The sequence below is a fragment of the Curcuma longa genome, chromosome 5 (assembly GCF_044706935.1).
Source record: "Curcuma longa cultivar G26 ecotype Majalengka, Jawa Barat chromosome 5, ITB_CL_G26_1.1, whole genome shotgun sequence".
Lineage (NCBI taxonomy): Eukaryota > Viridiplantae > Streptophyta > Magnoliopsida > Zingiberales > Zingiberaceae > Curcuma > Curcuma longa.
The window spans coordinates 11,855,662-11,875,577 of NC_133865.1; the positions used below are offsets into that span (position 1 = coordinate 11,855,662).

The 19,916-nt window shown below is 35.0% G+C and overlaps 1 pseudogene; it reads left to right on the plus strand.

Annotated features, from left to right (window-relative positions):
- Positions 1-2,427: 2,427 nt before the first annotated feature.
- Positions 2,428-6,578, plus strand: LOC141829889 (uncharacterized; annotated as a pseudogene).
- Positions 6,579-19,916: the final 13,338 nt, after the last annotated feature.

Consider the following 19,916-nt stretch of genomic DNA (forward strand, 5'->3'; position numbering starts at 1 on the left):
GATTGCCCAAATGTGTATCCTAAGTTGCTTAGGTTTATGTAACAGTTCTAAATAAAGTTATTTTGTGGATCAAAACGGCTCATGATGTTTGGCCAAGCACTACAACTTGTTCCTTGCACCTTGGGGAGTTGTGAGAAGCATTTATTTTCAAATTCTGAGCAATGTAGCACTATATAGTGGGTTTTAAACAAAACTACTGCATGAACTTAAACCGATATGGATATTTGCACTATATAGTGGGTTTAAACAAAACTACTGCTTGAACTTAAACTGATATGGATATTTGTAAATCATTGTATTGTGTTATTTGGACCCTAGGGAGTTGTAAGAAGACATAATCATCTTCCCCACCTAATCAGTTGTAAGACATATAATATTCTATCCAAAAATACTACATGGATCCATATTACTCTTGATGCTTGGCAAAATACTACATTTGTGCTCCATAGATCCATAGAATTATAATTTGTATTGTTCTTCCACCGCCTATCAATCCTTATAATAGTTTTGTCTAAAATTATTATAGAAATCTAAACTTCTCTAGATGCTTGGCATAGCACTATATTATATGCCCAGACTCGAAGGAGTATATGATATTCATTATTCTTCCAACCCGATCAGTATCAGTCCATGTTGTAATTTATCCAAAACTGCTACATAAACCATGAAGTTAGAGCACTCAGGATGCTTGGCCTGTGTACCCTAGACCCTAGAGAGTAATAATATGCATTCATCTATCGCTTCTGAGTAAATATTACATCACATATCAGTTTTGATCGAAATAACTACATGAATCAAGATTTATCTGGATGCACATCTCAACACTAGATTGTGTTCCCTGCACACTAGGAAGTTGTAACATTCATTCACATTCTACTCCTAAACAGTAATTTAGCTTTGGGAAAATTGCTACATGCACTATAAAAATATAGGATGTTAGCAACGAAAATCAGTGACGAAAACTTTTTGTAGCAAATTGACGATAAAATTAGCGATGAAATATTATTTCGTCGTAAATTTATAATGAATTTTACGACGAAAATAATTTAGTTGTGGAAGTAACAATGTAATAATTTGCATCGTGAAAATCATCGCAAAATTAACGTTTGTCATAAAAATCATCGTAAATTGGCAACGATTTACCGATTCGTCACTAATTTGGCGACGAATAAATTATTCATTACCAAATTGACAACGAATAAATTACTCATCGCCAAATTGGCAATGAATTACGGATTCGTCACTAATTTGGTGATTCATCATCAATTTGGTAACAAATTGGCGATGCCATGCGGATTCGTCGCTATTTTACGATGAATAAGGATTCGTCGTCAAAAATTTTAACTTAACCCACCGCCCGCGACTTTCCCTTTCTCCTTCGCGATTTTCTCTCCCAAAATGCGATTTTCACTCCTCACTGACCCCGATCTCGATCCCTAAGCCCTAAATCCCTCCGACTTTCTCCTCGCCGATCCCTCCGGCGATTGCGACGGCGATGGCGACGAGCTAGGCGATAGTACAACGCGGTAAAATCTCCTCCTTTCCCTCTTCTTTCCCTCTCTTCCACTGCCGACACTCGATTTGGCCAGCCGAGCGCCGCTTAGGCCGTTGGTCGACCATTAGGCGTCGATTAGGTCACTACCCGACCATCAATCGCGACTTAGGCCGTTGGCCGACTGTTGGGCGGCGATTAGATCGCTGCATGGCAGTCGACCGTCAGCCGCTTCAACCACTGGTTGGCAGCCGACCGTGACTCCGACCATTGGGTGGCCGTCGGGTGCCGATTAGGCCGCTACCCCGATCGCCGAGCTCTGATTAGGCCGTCGACTGATCGCTGACCGTGGCTTAAGTCGCTGGTCGATCGTCGCATCTTAGGCATATGGCCAGTCGTTGGCCACGTCTTAGGCCGCTGGCCGACGCTTGATTTAGTTGGTCGACGTTCGATTTCACTGTCGGTGCCCGATTTGACTGGTCGGCTGCCGCTTAGGTCACTGTCGGCGCCCAATTTGGCATAGGCCGTTGGCCGGTCGTCAACTTAGGCCGCGAGCTGACCCCCGCTTAGGCCGCCAGGCGCCGATTAGTTTTATGTTTGATTTATTAAATTATGATGTTCATTTATAAATATTATTTTATAACTTAAGAATCATATGATTTTGTAAGATAATTTTATTTAGTTTTCAATATAATTTTATTCATTGTCTTTGTTAGATAATATAACTTTGTAATTTTGTTTGTGCAGGTCCCATTTTGAGGTGTGCTTTAAGTCTTCGGATACACTTGATTTTGTTCATCTGTTTTAGGTATAATTTTACTTATTGTTATAAAAATTTAGTATGATTGACTTATGTTATGGTTGTTAATGAGGTAGTAATAGCTTTTATATGTAATAGTTTTGTTTAATAAATTAATAAATTGAAAATAGAAAAAATGCAGAAAGAAAGGAGTTTGATGTATAAAAAGAACAAACCTAAACGTAGAGGTTTAACTGATGAGTTTATTGTTGGGTTGGAATAAATTTTTGGATTTTGCTTCTACTAATGTTGAGTTTATGGATGGAAATAAGATAAGATGTCCTTATAGAAAATGTCACAATGGTAAATTTTTACAGTCTGACAAAGTTCATGAACATCTTTGTAGATTTGATTTTACCCCAAATTATTATAATTGGACATGTCATGGTGAACCATTTATATCTGATGAGAATTATGGACAAAACATACAAGTCTCAATTAGTGGTGATCAAAGTTATTATAATCAATTAAATCCATATCAGAGGATGATAATTGATGTAGGAGGTCATAATTTCTTTCCTGAACTGAGTTTTACAAGTTCTAGTTGTCCTCCAACAGATGAACAAATATTTACTACTTATACATCACCATTGGAGGGGGTAGAAGAACAAAGTGTTCATGAAAATGTGAATAATGAGGTATATCTCAAATTTCAAGAAATATTGAGTACTGCAGATGAACCTGTGTGGGCTGGTTGTGACAGTCACACTAAATTATCTCTCACCACAAGACTATTGAATGTCAAGGCAGAGCATAATGTGTCTGAAGATTGTTTTAATGATTTTGTTCAAGTTATTGGAGAGGTACTTCCGCGTGATCACATAATGCCTAATGATTTTTACAGTATGAAAAAACTTGTGAAAGACTTAGGTCTTCCGGTGGAAAGGATTGATGCTTGCAGAGATGGTTGTATGATATATTGGAGAGAAGATCAAGATGCAGATGTGTGTAAATTCTATAATCAAGCTAGGTACAAGAGAATCAATAAGAGTCAACAACGACGTAAAACATACAGTCAGTTATTTTATTTGCCTTTAACTCCTAGGTTACAAAGACTCTATGCATCAGAAGCCACTGCTGAACACATGACTTGGCATGCAAATCATCAAACAGAAGAGGGTCTAATGTGTCATCCATCAGATGCAGAGGCATGAAAAAATTTTGATAGAACATATCCTGAATTTGTGAAGGAAACTCAGAATATAAGATTAGGTCTCTGTGCTGATGGATTTGCTCCATTTGACAAATCAGGAAGAAATTATTCTTGTTGGCCAGTTATATTAACTCCGTATAATCTTCCACCTGGGATGTGTATGAAAACACCGTATATATTTTTAACATTGGTTGTGCCTGACCCGTAAAATTCTGAAAAAGTTAATTGATGTTTATATGCAACCACTGATTGCAGAGCTGAAACAATTATGGGATGATGGTTTTCCTACATATGATGTTCATACTAATCAGATGTTTGTAATGAAGGTTGCACTTCTTTGGACGATAAATGACTTTCCAGCTTATGACATGTTATCAGGATGGAGTACTGCTGGAATTTTAGGATGCCCAATATGTATGGAGAGATCAAAATCATTCAGATTGAAACATGGGAGGAAGCCGAGTTATTTTGATTGTCATAGATAATTTTTACCACCAAATCATAAATTCAGAAGGAATAAAGAAGAATTCACTAAAAATAGAGTTGAAAGAACACCTCCACCATTGAGATTAACAGGTCAACAGATTTGGTACAGAGTCCTTAACTTTTCATCTGTTATTGAAGATCCACATGGTACAACTTATGAATATGGAAGTACACATAAATGGACTAAACGGAGTATATTTTAGGATTTACCGTATTGGTACAGTCATTTGATTCATCATAATCTAGATGTAATGCATATTGAGAAGAATATTTTTGATAATCTGATAAATACAGTCATGGATATCCCTGAAAAAATAAAAGATAATCTGAATGCAAGAAAAGATATGCGACTCCTTTGTAAAAGACCCACTCTTGATGTCGATGAAAATAGTAGGGGACCAAAGCCAAAGGTAATTTATACATTAAATAGGGATCAGAGATGTGTTGTTTGTGAATGGTTAAAATCTTTAAAATTTTCAAGATGGTTATGTCTCTAATATTGGAAGATGTGTTGATTTAAAGGAATGCAAATTAATTGGTTTGAAAAGTCATGACTGTCATATATTCATGGAAAGACTTATTCCTATTGCATTTAAGGAACTTTTATCAAATTTTATCTGGGGTGCAATTTCAAAGTTAAGCATTTTTCTTCATGATATTTGCTCAACAGTTTTGAGACATTCACACATGGAGACTTTAGAGAGAGATATTTCAATCATTTTGTGCAATTTAGAAAGGATATTTCCACCTTTATTTTTTGATTCTATGGAACATCTTTTGGTTCATTTGTCATATGAGGCCAAAGTTGGAGGTCCTGTCCATTTTCGATGGATGTATCCATTTGAAAGGTAAAATTTTAAATTTCAATTAATGGATAAATATTTATTAATCTTATTATATATTTTTGATATCTAATATAATTTCTTATATGATAAATAGATTTCTATATCATTTGAAGAAAAAAGTAAAAAATAAAGCACATGTTGAAGCCTCTATTGTTAATGCATACATTGTAGAGGAAGTAACAACTTTTGCATCATATTATTTTGAGCCTCACGTTAAGAGCAAAAGGTGGAGACCAGGAAGAAATGATGAGGGCCCTATTGATCCAAATTTGAACTCATTTTTAAATTTTTAACTATCTTGGTCGACCAAGTGGACAATGTAAGCAGAGATATTTAACTGGTCAAGAAATGACGTGCAACCCAGACATATATTTTACTGAATTATCCAGAAGTCACGTCATATTTTGAGTTAGTATATATTTTATATTTTTTTAATTTCTTATATCATAAATTTTTTGTGTTATAATTAATTTTTTTTGAAGGATTTTTCAACACTTATATTCTGAAATGTCGGCACAAGACTTTGATCGATTTTGTGATGAAGAATTTGCACCGTGGTTCAAATCATATGTAAGTAGTCAATCTAAATTGTACTATGATTTATACATATGCAAACTTTTAAACATATTTATTTGATTTTAGGTTCATGATAATCAAGCTCACCTTGAGCAGGAATTTCTATTTCATCTTTCTTGGGGTCCAAAAGCATTGGTATGCACTTGGCCAACATATTTCATAAACGGATATAATTTTCATACTCAAGAATATGGAATGGAAAAGAGTACAATGAATAGTGAGGTATGTGTTCAGTCATCAGATCATGATAGAGGTGCAAGCAATGATTTTTATGGTTTGCTCGATGAAATTATAGAGGTAGAATACCCCGGACCAGAAATGCGAGTTATTTTATTTATGTGTCGCTGGTTTGACCCTGTTAGAGGAATGAAGGTGCATCCACACTATAATTTGGTTGAAATAAATCATAAGAGATTTTATAAAAGATATGAACCATTTGTGTTGGCACAACAAGCTATTCAGGTATTCTATGCTTCGTATCCTAGTTTGAAACGTGACAAAAATGATTGGTGGGTTGTTTGTAAAACTAAAGCATAGAAAAAGATTGAGGAACGTTGGAAAGACATTGCATATCAACAAGAGGAAGTTAGGAACACATTTCAGATAGAAGAATATATTATTTCAACATTACGAGATCCCAGCGGAGTAGTAATAAATGTGGATGCAAGTGAAATTAATGAGAATGAATCTACGACGACGATGACGACGACGATGACGACGATGAGAATGCCAATGAAAATGAGGACTTTGATGTTATTATATAAAAAAATGAGGAGATCTTTTAAAAATGGTAATGTATTTTTTATGAGTAATTTAGTTTTAATCTGCATATTTATATGACTTGTTGCTTACTTAATTATTTATATACTGTCTTATTGTTAAATATTTATAATTAACTATTAATGCACTGTATTTTTTCTTATAGGTCATTACAGGTGATATTATTTACGTGTTTAGTTTTGCACCTGCTTTCATCTTAGCAAATATGGTAAGTTTTTTCATATTCCTCATTATGTAATAAATATTTATTATTTTATCTCATAACAATTTTGGTTGACAGTTTCGATGAGGTGGTCATAGACGGAGTACTCCTGGCCAGTCTGCTTCAGCACCTGGCACTGCAGGACCATCGCATGCACCTTCGCTAGATTCGTCGCCATTGCAGTCTCCAGACCCTTTTCCCAGACAGTCCGCTACTCGAGTTGCAAGATATTCGAGAGTTTATAGTCCCTCATGGAGATTCGTAAGTATTTAATAATTTAGTATTCATGATTCTATCTAAAAATAAGTTCCTATACTTTTTAATTATATATTTTCCTACGTCATAATGGTTATCTTATCAATTTTTTAGATATTCAGATTTTATCTTATTTAGTTTATTTAATAATGTTTATTTGGAATTTTATGATAGATTTTAAAATTCTATACGTGTTATTCGTGAAATCAATAAAATTATGAATAACCATTGGGGAGGGGCTTCTATGACCTATACCAGCACTCCAAGCACCCACAAAAGAATTATGGTGGAACAAATTTAAGGTATATGTTTCCTTCAGTTGATATATCAAATTAAAATAATATATATAATCATTTATTATTTTTTTCAATTTTAGCGGGCATTCAATTGGGATCCATCTGAAGAATTGGAAATCAAGTGATTTTTTAAAAAAATATGGGGATCACATTCAGCATGTTCTAAATCATGCCAAGACAAGGGGGAAAAAGCCACCGTGCATCACCGATGAAAATTGGACTAGGATCCTCGATTTTTGAGAAATCGAGGAAAGTAAACAAAGGAGTCACCAGAATAAGGCAAATCAAACATTTAATTTTGGAGACTCATCTGCAACATATGTGGGAGGCTCCATCAACATTGAGGAACATACACGCAGATTGGTAAATTTTTTATAAACACTATGTTACTAATTAAATTTAAACTATTATATTATTTCTAACAATGCATTTTTAGGCTAAGAAAATGGGGAAGGAGCCACTTTTTATTGAGACTTTTACCCACACATTTCAAAAGAAAGATAAGACTTGGAGTGGGATAGAGCTAGAGCTATGAAGGTTTAGATTTTAATTTTTAACTTATTTGGATTCTAATAGTTATGTACCTTCTCTAACTTATTAAATGTATTTGTATTCCAATACAAGAAAAATATGATGAGCTAGAGCTAGCACAGAGAAGTTCAAGTGCTAGTGATAATAATGATAGATCTGAGCCCTCTATTGGGAATGATTTGAATATCTGGTTGGAGGCGAGTGGAGGATCCAAGGGGGGAGGATATTGGGAATGGGTTCTTCTGAGCAAAACTCATCGAGTTGTTAGCACATTTTCTTCCACCCCACCAGCAGTAAGGGCACAGATAGAAAGCCTAACAAAAAAGTTTCTAATTTGAAAGACATAATTTTGCAAAGGGATGAAGAGATGCGAGAAATGTGTCGACAACAGGATTTCATCATGCGACATCTTTAGTTAGGCTCCGCTCCAAGTCAGATTCCTCCTGGTTCTGGTGATGACGGTGATGATGATGATTCTTCATAAGCTTAGTTGTGTATCATTTTGATTTTTCTCACAATTAGTATTGCTTTACATTTTTTTCATTTGTAAATCTTTTATTTTTTTATTGATTAACATTGTTATTTTATTTCGAACAGGATTGGTGAAATCAAGCATGGAGGTGAAGTAAGTAATTATATATTATAATTAATTTGTATAAAATAATATTTTTTTTGTTTTGTTTGCTAATGTAGGAAAAGAAAAAGAAGCTTGGATGGAGAAGAAAATGAAATAGAAAGTATTTTCCGAGACCGATATCGTGGACGATGATACTTTTTGTTTCTTGTTGTTTTGAGACTTCATTAGTTGTTTTGATACTTTGTTGTATGTTTTGAGACTTTGTTAGATGTTTTGAGGATGATGTGTTGGATATTGATGTGAATGTTTGATAAACATTTATTTTATTCAGGATGATGCGTTTGTATTGATATTATTGTTTCATTGATGTTAATGTTTTATTAGTTGTTGTTATTAATATGTTGTTTGTTTGTTAGGATGTGTGTGTTTGTTAGGATGTGATTGGTTAATTGGATATGTTGGTTGGTTATGATTTATGTAAAGAATGGAATGAAATGAAGTGGTTGTGATATATGTAAACAAGATTCATACTAGAATAGAATGAAATGAAGCTGTAGGAAATTTTAACGGTTTGCGACGAAAATAGTTTCATCGTAAAAGTATCATAATTTACTGTGCTATCGAAACATTAGCGACGAAAATAATTTTTGTTACCTTTTCGTTGTCAATTTGATGACGAAAACACTGTTCGTCGCCAAATATCTCTATTTTTCTGTAGCCTCTCTATTGCAACGAAATCAGTTTTCATCGCGACATTGGCGACGAAAATAAATATTCGTCGTAATAATTACAACGAAACTAAATTTTCATCGCAAGTAGCAAATAGTGAATTTTGCGATAAAAATATTTTTATCGCAAATAGCGACGAATTTGACGACGAAAAATTTATTCGTCGCAAAATTAGTAACGAATCAATATTTTTATCGCAGAATTTTGTGACGAGCTATTAGTCACGAAAAAATTTTCGTCGCAAAATTTGTTGCTGAATGATTTTGTGATAATTTTTTTTTGTTGTTGTCATAAAATTCATCATAAATTGCCTTTATTTTTGTAGGTTTCTCAAGGCAATTTACCATGCCTTTTTAGAGGGTAAGGGTTCGAATCTTGGCAAAGCCAGGCAATACCCTTTTGCGTCGTGACCAACTGTAGTTTCTCGATTTACCTCCTCATAAATGGTCGTGGGGCCGATTGTGTGGCGCCGCTAAGATGGCGGATTCCACCTTTTTGCGGAAGAAATATGTTCAGAAGAAATGGAAATGGATGATGAAAAAGAATATAGAATATATTTTATATTGTTTTCATTTTTCCATCTCAATTTTTTTTACTATGATGGTTGCTTTATAATACCTATGCCTTTAATTTTTAGTTTACTATTATGATGCCTTGAATACTTATTTAAAAGAGCCTGTTAATTAAATGATAACCTTTATTATAAAAACCTCGATCAAAAGGAGTGGATTCTTTTAAAAATATTTAATTGGTAGCTATAATAAGCATCTAATTAACCTTTATTTTATTATCATTATTCAAGTCTTAGCCAAGCCATATTAAAATGAATGACTCTCTAATAACATGGCCATGAGAGGGGGACTATTTCTTCATAGATCATTTTTCAAAGAAAAACAAATAGCATCATCTATAAGAATGTATTTTTAATTTTTAATAAAACTATCAGTCCATATCTATTTTCATTTTTATTATATAGATAAAATGTGGATAAATATACGTAATAGTGAAGTCAGGAAGATGCAAGACGAAGAAGCGAATCTAGAGAAAATTTTGAAAGTGCACATGGAAATGCAGAGAAGTCCAAGCTAAGCCAAGGAGGAGAGAAGCTATGCGAGTGCAAGTTTAGGTGTCCACCATAATAATAATATGCGCGCGTACGTCAGGGAATCTTTCTGTCGCCTCGTGAGCGCGTGCCATGTGGAGGAGTTGACCCAACAAATGCTCGTGCAAATTTCGACACTTGTGAACTGCGAAGCTGTCGCAAATCCCCGACAGTCAACGCGGTTTCCTCTGCAAACGCAAACTCGAAACCCTCTTCCCATGCAAAGATCTACTAATTGCCACTAGATCTAATCAAGATCTAGTTATATATGACAATATCCAGCAGTGCTGTCCCGTCCTCTGTGTTCACAAAGTCAACTTTGAATTTGTGGTTATATTTTTGTTAGACGAAAATCAAAAGGCCTATCATTATTTACTAAAACAACTTATGGATGCCCCTTTTTCAAAAATATCAAATGGATATTCCATTTAATAAAGTTAAGGGTCCAAAATACTATCTTGTTTAAAAATTTTATATTTTTGAATAGGATTAGTGTTTAAGATTTGAGATTCAACCTACTATATTGCTTATTTTCACCTTACAAATTTCCTACCATATTCCTTCCTTTTTCGATTTAGGTTTAACTTTTCCTTGCAATGTAGGATTTATTTTTTTTTCTATATATACAGCTAAAAATACTATATGTCTTTCTGTTTTATCAGTAACAAAATCCATTTTCACAAATTTTTTAATGATCTTATTTGTATAATAATTTTTTTTATTCTCGTTATCTTATTTCAAAGATAGGCTTTCTTGTTATAAACTTTGATGAGTTCAGTTTCTTGTGTTTTATTTTGTTGTTAGTGAATTCTTAGATGAGTTAAACGAAAAGGACTCCATGACATCTACTACATTTCAAATGAGTATTATCTGATCACGATCGATTGTGTAGAATGTTAGTGCAATTGACTCTTGGTCTAGGTTTATCAAGTTGACTTATAAGCTTGAGTTGATTCAAGTTGAAATTTTGATATTTGATCAATATATTAGTTGGCATAAGAAAAAAAGCCAAAGTGAGTCACGATTGACCTAATACTTAGCGACCGATCGGAAGTTCAACAGAGAGTTCACATGAAGTGTGAAGTCCTAGTAGGTCAAGGTTGACTGCATGCTAAGCAATAAGGAAGTCTCGACAAGTCAAGATTAACGAGATACTAGGCAATGAAAAGTCTTGACAAGTCAAGATTGATTGGACATCGGATAAAGGAAATTCTAGTAGATTGAGATCAACTAGATACTGGAAAGATGACAATTAAACTTTGGTAAGGCTAAAACAGGAGTATTAGTTGATTGATAGAGTATATCGATTAACTAATAATTGTAAAACTCCAAAAATACGATTGTTGCAGTACTGCTACAATATTGATATAGTACTGTTATAGTAACGATGACTAGATCGTGTGCAGTGATTTAATTTGCTACAATAAATTGTTACAGTAACGGTCAACTAGGAACCAAACAAAAGCACATTAATTTAACCATGAGATTCGACTGATTAAGCAATAGTCGATTGATGGTAAAGAGCAGTCGACTGATGCTTAGATGGATGGAGTCGTCAAACTAACAGGTCAGAGTAATGTTCGAATCTATAGTATATCAATTAATTGATGGATAAGATCAGCCGACTGATTAGTGGAAATCAACCTCGACTTAAAGGCTATAAAAGAAGGCTTTCGAGAAAATTTTTAGTGCCAACTCTTGAGGGGTTAGAAGCGAAGTGTTACTGCATTTTCTACTATCAAGAGACAATCCAAAGTGACAAATAGCAAACCAAAGCAATGTTCAATAGTAAAGTTGTATCTTTCATTTGTGTTTGTGTATTTGTTTGGTATTTCATTTTATATTGCTTTGTAATAACAGATGTTGTAAGAGACTTCTTCATCTCCAGAAGGTATCTGAGAAAGAGAAAGATAGTGCATGATAATAAATTGCTAAGACTAGATCTTGGAGTAGTCACCTTGGGAGACGACTAACCAAGTAAAATCGATTTGTTGTGCATATGTTTACATTGTTTTGTTGCTTATTAACCTTTGTAAATGAGCACAAGATCGAGAAGAAGCGATCGAAGTTATTCACCCCCTCCCTCTCTAGCTCACACAGGTTCTAACGCTAGCAGGTAGCTGCTACAAGTTGTAGCAGATGGTTGCTAGCTTCTATAAAATCCCATTATTTTATGTTAGTTTTGTTTATTAGAGAATGATAACATGATTAAAGTAATATTTCAATGAGCAAAACAAACAAAAAAAGATTTCATGACACCCACTACATTTCAAATTAACATAATCTGATCAGGATCAATCGTGTAGAAGCTAGTAGGTAGCTGTTATAACATGTAGCAATTGGTTATTAGCTTCTACAAAGTACTATTATCTTATGTTAATTTTACTTATTGGAGAGTGATAACATGGCCAAAATAATATTTCAATTAGCAAAACAAACGAATGAAGCTTCATAACATACACTACATTTCAAATGAACATTATCTGATAAAGATCGACTGTATAGAAGCTAATAGGTAGCTACTACAATGTGTAACAGTTGGTTACTAGTTTCTATAACAGTGTCATTAGCTTATATTAATTTTACTTATTAAAGAGTGATAACTTAGTTAAAATAATATTTCAATGAGAAAAGTAAATAAAGGGGACTACATGACACCCACTACAATTCAAATGAATATTTTCTGTTCACAATCGATCATGTAGAAGCTAGCAGATAGTTGCTACAATATATAGTAGTTAGTTGCTATCTTCTACAACAGTGTTATTATCTTACATTGCTTTTGCCTATTAGAGAGTGATAACATAGTTAAAATAAAATTTCAATGAGCAAAATAAACGAATGAAACTTCATGACACCCACTACAATGTATAACAACTGGTTGTTAGCTTCTACAAAGTAAAGCATTTGGCTATGATTCAAACCTTAAACATTAAACCCGGTCTAGAAATACAAAATTTTTGAACCAGATCTACATCAAGCATATTTTGGGTCACACTTTAAATAGAGCACTCATTTTGACTTTAATTGGAAAAGAGACGTCCATATGACGTTTTGACAAATGATGCGTGCTACTTTGATTTTTATCCATTTTGTTTTTGTCTCACATGCAGGGCTTTAATTTGATAAAGTTTATTTATATTTATTTAATTATAAAAATATATAAAATAAATAAATTTGAATATTAATAAGTTTGGTTTAGTAATGTTTATGAACAATATTAATAATAATATTCATGAATAATTTATAACTAAATTTATTTATATAAAATTTAACTATAAAAAAATATATATATATATATATATATTTATGAATAATTTTATAGATTTTTTTCTTTTCAAATCTAGTATTTATTTATAATATATTAAAAAAATAGTATGAATTTCATGAATAGATAGTTTCAAGAAGTCCGATTATAAGTAATAAACAAGTTCCAACACTGTTAAATTTGACTTGGCTGATCTAGCTAGTTTACATTTCTGATGTGAGGCCGGCTTGATAGATTTTGATGACGCAAATATTGCATCATAATACATCATAATTATTAATAATTACAATACGTACGTGTGGTATATTTCCAGAGAGGTGTGTATGGAGGAGTGCAGTGTTCAGCATGGAGCTAGCCTGCACTATCTATCTTGTGGATTCTTGGGTATTATTATGATGATGAGGAAGACAGAGTTCTCATGATGTCTTTCTTGTTGGCCATCATTGTCGTCGACTATGCTATGATAATATATATATACTTGTAATTTATAGCCCCTTCTGTTTACTATTTTGTCCACATCTCTCCCACAAACCATGCAGCTGTTGCTAGTTTGAATTTTGATTCCACCACTTTATATCCTTCACTCAGACCTTGTTTCCTAGACAAGGAAATGGAAACAATGGAGCGAAAAGAAAGAAAGAAAGAAAGAAAGCCCTTCTCAAGTTCCACGTTTCAAGTCTCCCGGCCTTTGAGCTAGCTACTTGCATTAATATTGTACTTAATTAAGGGCCCATGGTTTGCCAATATGGCACATGAGTGTGTGACTTTCTTTTAAGTCAAGGCCAACTTTCAATCTTTCTTTACTCCAAAGAAACAGTGGGATTTTAGTTTCTGTTTACTTTAGGTTTTCAAGCTCTCATTTTTATAAAGGAGAGGGATTCTTGGCAGCACTAAGCAAAGGATATATATACTAATTAACTAAACTTCTTTTCTTTCACAAGAACATGATTGTTTGTTTTTTGTTTGTTTGTTTGCATCATTAATTTGCTTTGGCTAGTTGAGCTAGTCCAAGTAATAATAACTAAATCGATAGCCAAAATGATTATTTGACTCGTTAAACAAAGCATTATCCCTTGTCCTCTCCGAGGACAAGTGATGAACAAAAGAATTTGCAAAACAACTCACTTATCTTTCTTTAATGCCCCTTTAAGACATTCTTAGACAAAGGGAATTTAGATGCAATTTTCTTTTCTCCTTTTCAGATGTTAAACTAATTGAGGCCCTTGATTAATGTTTAAGCTTTACATGGATGCATGATATATATAGACATAAAATGATCAAGTCATGGAAGAAATTAATAAACAATTACATGACTTAACTTTGCTGACAAGTATAATAATGGTGAAGTACTCCCATAATTACTTACAAAAGAATGTAATGATAGCTGCAAAGTTCTGAAAGAAGTGATGACCTATTAATTATACATATAGGAAGGTTCACCTAAGTAATCAGCAAGCGTTGCAAAGAAGGGTTCAATGGCCATTGGTCCATATTATTAAATGGAGTACTGTGAAGTTGCTTATTTTATTAGGATGGAATGTCATTCATTTGAACAGCTTTATTGATGATTATCTCCTTCATAATTATCATGATATCAAGTAGATAAAACCCACAAAAGTACTTTTTTCTTCTTTGAAAAAAAAGATTGGGTAAGCAAGTGTTTACATTATGTACATGCATGTGTGTAATAATGTATAATGAATGTAGAGAAACACATCTCTAGCTAGCAAAACAAGTGATCAATTCTTCTTTGGTATAGAAGAGAAGAGAAGGATAATTTGAGTGAGTGTGCTAACTCTTTGGTATAATTAATGTGATTGGAATCTCAAATAAAAGCTTAGGAAGCTCCCACAAGTGGCACTTGAATATGTTGGAGAGCAATTCTTTCATGTGTAGCCGAACTTCAATACGAGACATGGAGGATTTTTATACGTTGATCTTTAAGATATTGAAAATGAAGAAATTGAGTGTTTTTAAATTTTTTTAAAAAAAAGATGGTTATCATCTGCATACTACAAAACATAAAGGTTTGAACAATAATAACTTGAATTGGCTTGTAGAAGAGCAATCCTTATACTAAAGCCTTAATTGACATTTGACCAACTTGCCTAAATGCGATAACGTTATGTTCCTCAATCTAAACCCACACTGTGGGCAATATACCTAGCTAGGTTCTTGATCATGGACATGTTTCTTGTAGCACTTGTCTATTTATATGGTATAGTTTCTCAATAGGGATTTAAGGATAGATTTTTTTTAATGACCATGGACACTTGATTTTATATGGCATATATATGCAAAAAAAAAAGCTATTGCATTAATAACCAATAATTTCACCAGGGTTTCAACATTGTGATTTAACATATAGATAATGAGGTTCTATGGCAAGAATAATATTTGAATGGGCATTCCTTCAAGCATGTATCCATAAATGGGTTGGGCTAACCCATTTATTTAAGAGCCACATATATGCTGATATGAATGTGTCAAACTCAAATATTCAAAATTACAAGTTCGATCATGTCATAAAAATATAATTAGTTGTGTCAACTTTTGTCATTCTTACTCATGAGGCACTTGAAAATTAAACATGTATAGTAGCTAATCAATGTAAGCAATCTATTATAATAAGTACATTGATTAATTGTTCTTTTTTTAGAGGTTCCTTGTGATTGAAATATCAAATTAATTTTTTATCCTAAATGATCATGAGTTACACTTTAAGTTACATTAATGACACTACAAAATGATGGTTAACTTTTAAAAAATGTGTTTAGAATTTGTTATACAAGAACCTATTGTTACAATTGGGGGAGCAAGAATGGGGTCAACGACCATGAGACTTTTGCTCCAATTGATGGATGAATGAGGATACATATATATTAGCCAAGATTTTCTACCTTGCCCTTTGACTTATTATCGGTTAATAGTGTTGGGTTGTAAGGGTGCAAACATAGTCTCACATCTAAAATACATGGAAAAGAACATGAGGTTAAAAGGATAGAAAGTATCTCCATTGGTATGAGGCCTTTTGGGGAGAGCCCAAGAACAAAGTCATGAGGGTTTAGGTCCAAAGTGGACAATATCATGCTATTGTGGAGATATTTTGATTCCATCGGTACTAACATGTGGTATCAGAGCGAGCCCGCTCTTCACCGGACTAACCGCCGGATGAGCCATGATCCAGATCTAACCATGTGGTTTGAACTTTAAACAAAGAAAGTGGGTGCTCCCATATCTGAATCAAGAGGACCAGACACCAGGTGAGAAGTCCTAGTAGGTCGGGTGGACCGAGGGACAAAAAGTCCTAGTTGCGACTAAGTGGGAAGTCCTAGTAGGTCGGGTGGACCGAGGGACAAAAAGTCCTAGTTGCAACTAGGTGGGAAGTCCTAGTAGGTTGGGTGGACCGAGGGGCAAAAAGTCCTAGCTGCGGCTAGGTGGGAAGTCCTAGTAGGTCGGGTGGATCGAGGAGCAAAAAGTCCTGGTTGGTCGAAGATTCAGACATCAAAAAACAACGTTGAGGGGGGCCTGTGGTTCTTTGTTTGAGGGGGAGATTGTTAGGTTGCAAGGATGCAAACATAGTCCCACATCTAAAGTATATGGAAAAGATCATGAGGTTAAAAGGATGGAAAGTATCTCCATTGGTATGAGGTCTTTTGGGAAGAGCCCAAGAACAAAGCCATGAGGGCTTAGGTCCAAAGTGGACAATATCATGCCATTGTGGAGATATTTTGATTTTATCGGTTTTAACAAATAGAGGAAGAGAGAGAGAGAGAGGGGGAGGAGAGAAAATTTCTTATTTACTTGATCCTTTTATTGTATTTGATTATGGTTACACCAGCCCACCTATTTTTTTAAAAAATAATAATAATAGTTTTTTATTTTATTTTATTGTTTTTAGCCCCACCACAAATAGAGCTATCAAACAGGTCAACCTATGACGGGCCCATCATATGGAGGGGCGAGGCGGGCCGACCCACCAACTTAGCGGGTTGAAAAATCTCTGACCCAACCCAACTCAAGGCGGGCCACGAGTTCGGTGTGCTAACCCACGGGCCTGTTAAAAAATAAAAAAAAATATTAAAATATTAAAAATTTTAAGTTTGAATTATAATTTAAATTGATTAAGTTGAAATTTTTAAGTTTAAATTATAATTTTTAAGCTTGAATTGTAATTTAAATGGATTAACCCCATTAATTCATTGAGTTTTTTATTTTAATTTTAAAATTTAAAATAAATAAATAAACTTTCTCAACCCGTGGGTCGACCCAAGTCTGTCGTGGGCCAACCCACATGCGTCGCGGGCCTAGACGGGCCAACCCATCTGAACCCATCTTAAAATGGGTTGATAAAATTTTAACCCAACTCGTCTAAATTACTTGGCGGAGCGGGCCAACTCGGCGGGCCTAACCCAACTTGACGACTATAACCATAAACCTAAGTTTTCGCATTACCATGCCTACTGCATGGCTGTGTCACATCCCCTGCCGCACGATGCACTGCACAGCTCCTTATCCCTCCTCACAGGCGTTCGGCCATTACTCGATAAGCACAACTGCGCGCGGCCTCCCTTCTCCTTAACAATGCATGATATATACACGACCATCGCCACAACTGCTGCTCCCAGCCCTACCATTGTTGCCTGTTGGGTTGCAAGGGTGCAAACATAATCCCACATCTAAAGCACATGGAAAAGATCATGGGTTTAAAAGGATGGAAAGTATCTCCATTGACATGAGACCTTTTGGGGAGAGTCCAAGAACAAAGTCATGAGGACTTAGGCCCAAAGTGAACAATATCATACTATTGTGGAGATATTTTGATTCCATCAGTACTAACAAGTGGTATCAGAGTGAGACCGCTCTTCATTGGACTAACCGTCGGATGAGCCATGATCCAGATCTAACCATGTGGTTTGAACCTTAAACAAAGAAAGTGGGTGCTCTCGTGTCTGAATCAAGAGGATCAGACACCAAGTGGGAAGTCCTAGTAGGTCGGGTGGACCGAGGGGTAAAAAAGTCCTAACTGTGGCTAGGTGGGAAGTCCTAGTAGGTCGGGTGGACCGAGGGGTAAAAAAGTCCTAACTGTGGCTAGGTGGGAAGTCCTAGTAGGTCGGGTGGACCGAGGGCCAAAAAGTCCTGATGGGTCAAGAATTCAGACATCAAAAATGACGTTGATGGGGGTCTGTGGTCCTTTGTTTGAGGGGGGGATTGTTGGGTTGCAAGGGTGCAAACATAGTCCCACATCTAAAGCACATGGAAAAGATCATGAGTTTTAAAGAATGGAAAGTATCTCCATTGGCATGAGGCCTTTTGGGGAGAGCCCAAGAACAAAGCTATGAGGGCTTAGGTCCAAAATTGACAATATGATACTATTGTGGAGATATTTTGATTCCATCAGTGCTAACACTGCCTTCCTCCCTTACCACCACCGTGTCACATTCATTGAATCATTGCTCTCCCTGTTGAGAGTTTTGTCACCGTTACTCTCCCTACCGCAAGCGACATCGACTCCACCTTATCGTTGTGATCACCATCACCAGAACACTACTCGTAGTTGCTATTGGGATTCGTGCAAGTTAGAGGGGTGAATAACTCTGATTGCTTCTCGTCTTGATTGTGGACTCATCGTTTGAATGTGCAATGGAAACTTGAATCAAAATCGACGTCACATGTACAACACCTTAGTTTTGCTTGGTATCTACCTCTTAAGAGGACTAATCTAAGGTCTACTTCAAGTGATCTCCCACCACTATGAACTTCTCCTTTTTGGATATCTTCTGGAGGTGGAGAAGGCTCCTATAACACATTTTTACAAGAACACAACAACAAGACCAAGAATAAGATACAAAGACAAAAGAAATTGAAAATGACTTAACAAGCCTCTTGTTGGTTTAGAAATGCATCAGCACTTTATCCTCAAACCTTCAAGAATTGACACCTTCCCCTCTGCACAAAACTCCCTTTTCTAGAGTTGACATCGGGCTAAAATCCATCTACCAATCGATTGCCCTTATTTACCAATCAAGTATATTGTCATATTGGATGTGACCATTTAAACCTATAGAATGATTTTTTTTTTCTTGACCTATCGATTGTGCCAATTGTTAGCTTTAGGCTAATTGATTCACCAATCGATTCTGAATCATTTTATTCACTGGCCACCATCTGTCAATCGATTGCACCAATAGATTGTCGATTACTTTAGGCTAATCGATCATCAATCGATTCCAAAATATTCTATTCGCGACCACTATCTATCAATCTATTGCTTTAGGCCAATTGATTTACCAATCGATTCTAAAATATTCTATTTACTAGCTATCATCTGTCAATCAATTGCATCAATCAATTCTAAAGTATTTTGTTCGCTGGCCACCATCTGTCAATTGATTGCACTAATCGATTGTCAATCCTAAAGCTTGAATTCTAGGTTGAGGGTTTACCAATCGATTGACCTTACTCGCTAATCCTATTTTAGCCTTTTTAAGGTTAAATTCTCATCTTGCCTGGTATTCGATTGACCTCAGTCTATTAGGACTTCCTCGACCCAATATCAAGTCATTCATGATCTACTGGGACTTCTTGTTACTAAGTATTTAGTCAACCTTGATCTAATGAGACTTTCTCTGCTCAATATCCAATCATTTGTAACCTATTAGGACTTTCTTTCTACCAATCACCAAGTATTCAACCATGATCCACTTCGATTTCTCATCATGCTAATTCCCTATTGGACTTTCGATCACCAAGTGTCCAATCAACTGTGACCCATTTGGATTTCTCTTGCCAACTCTCTGTTGGACTTCAGATCATCAAGTATCT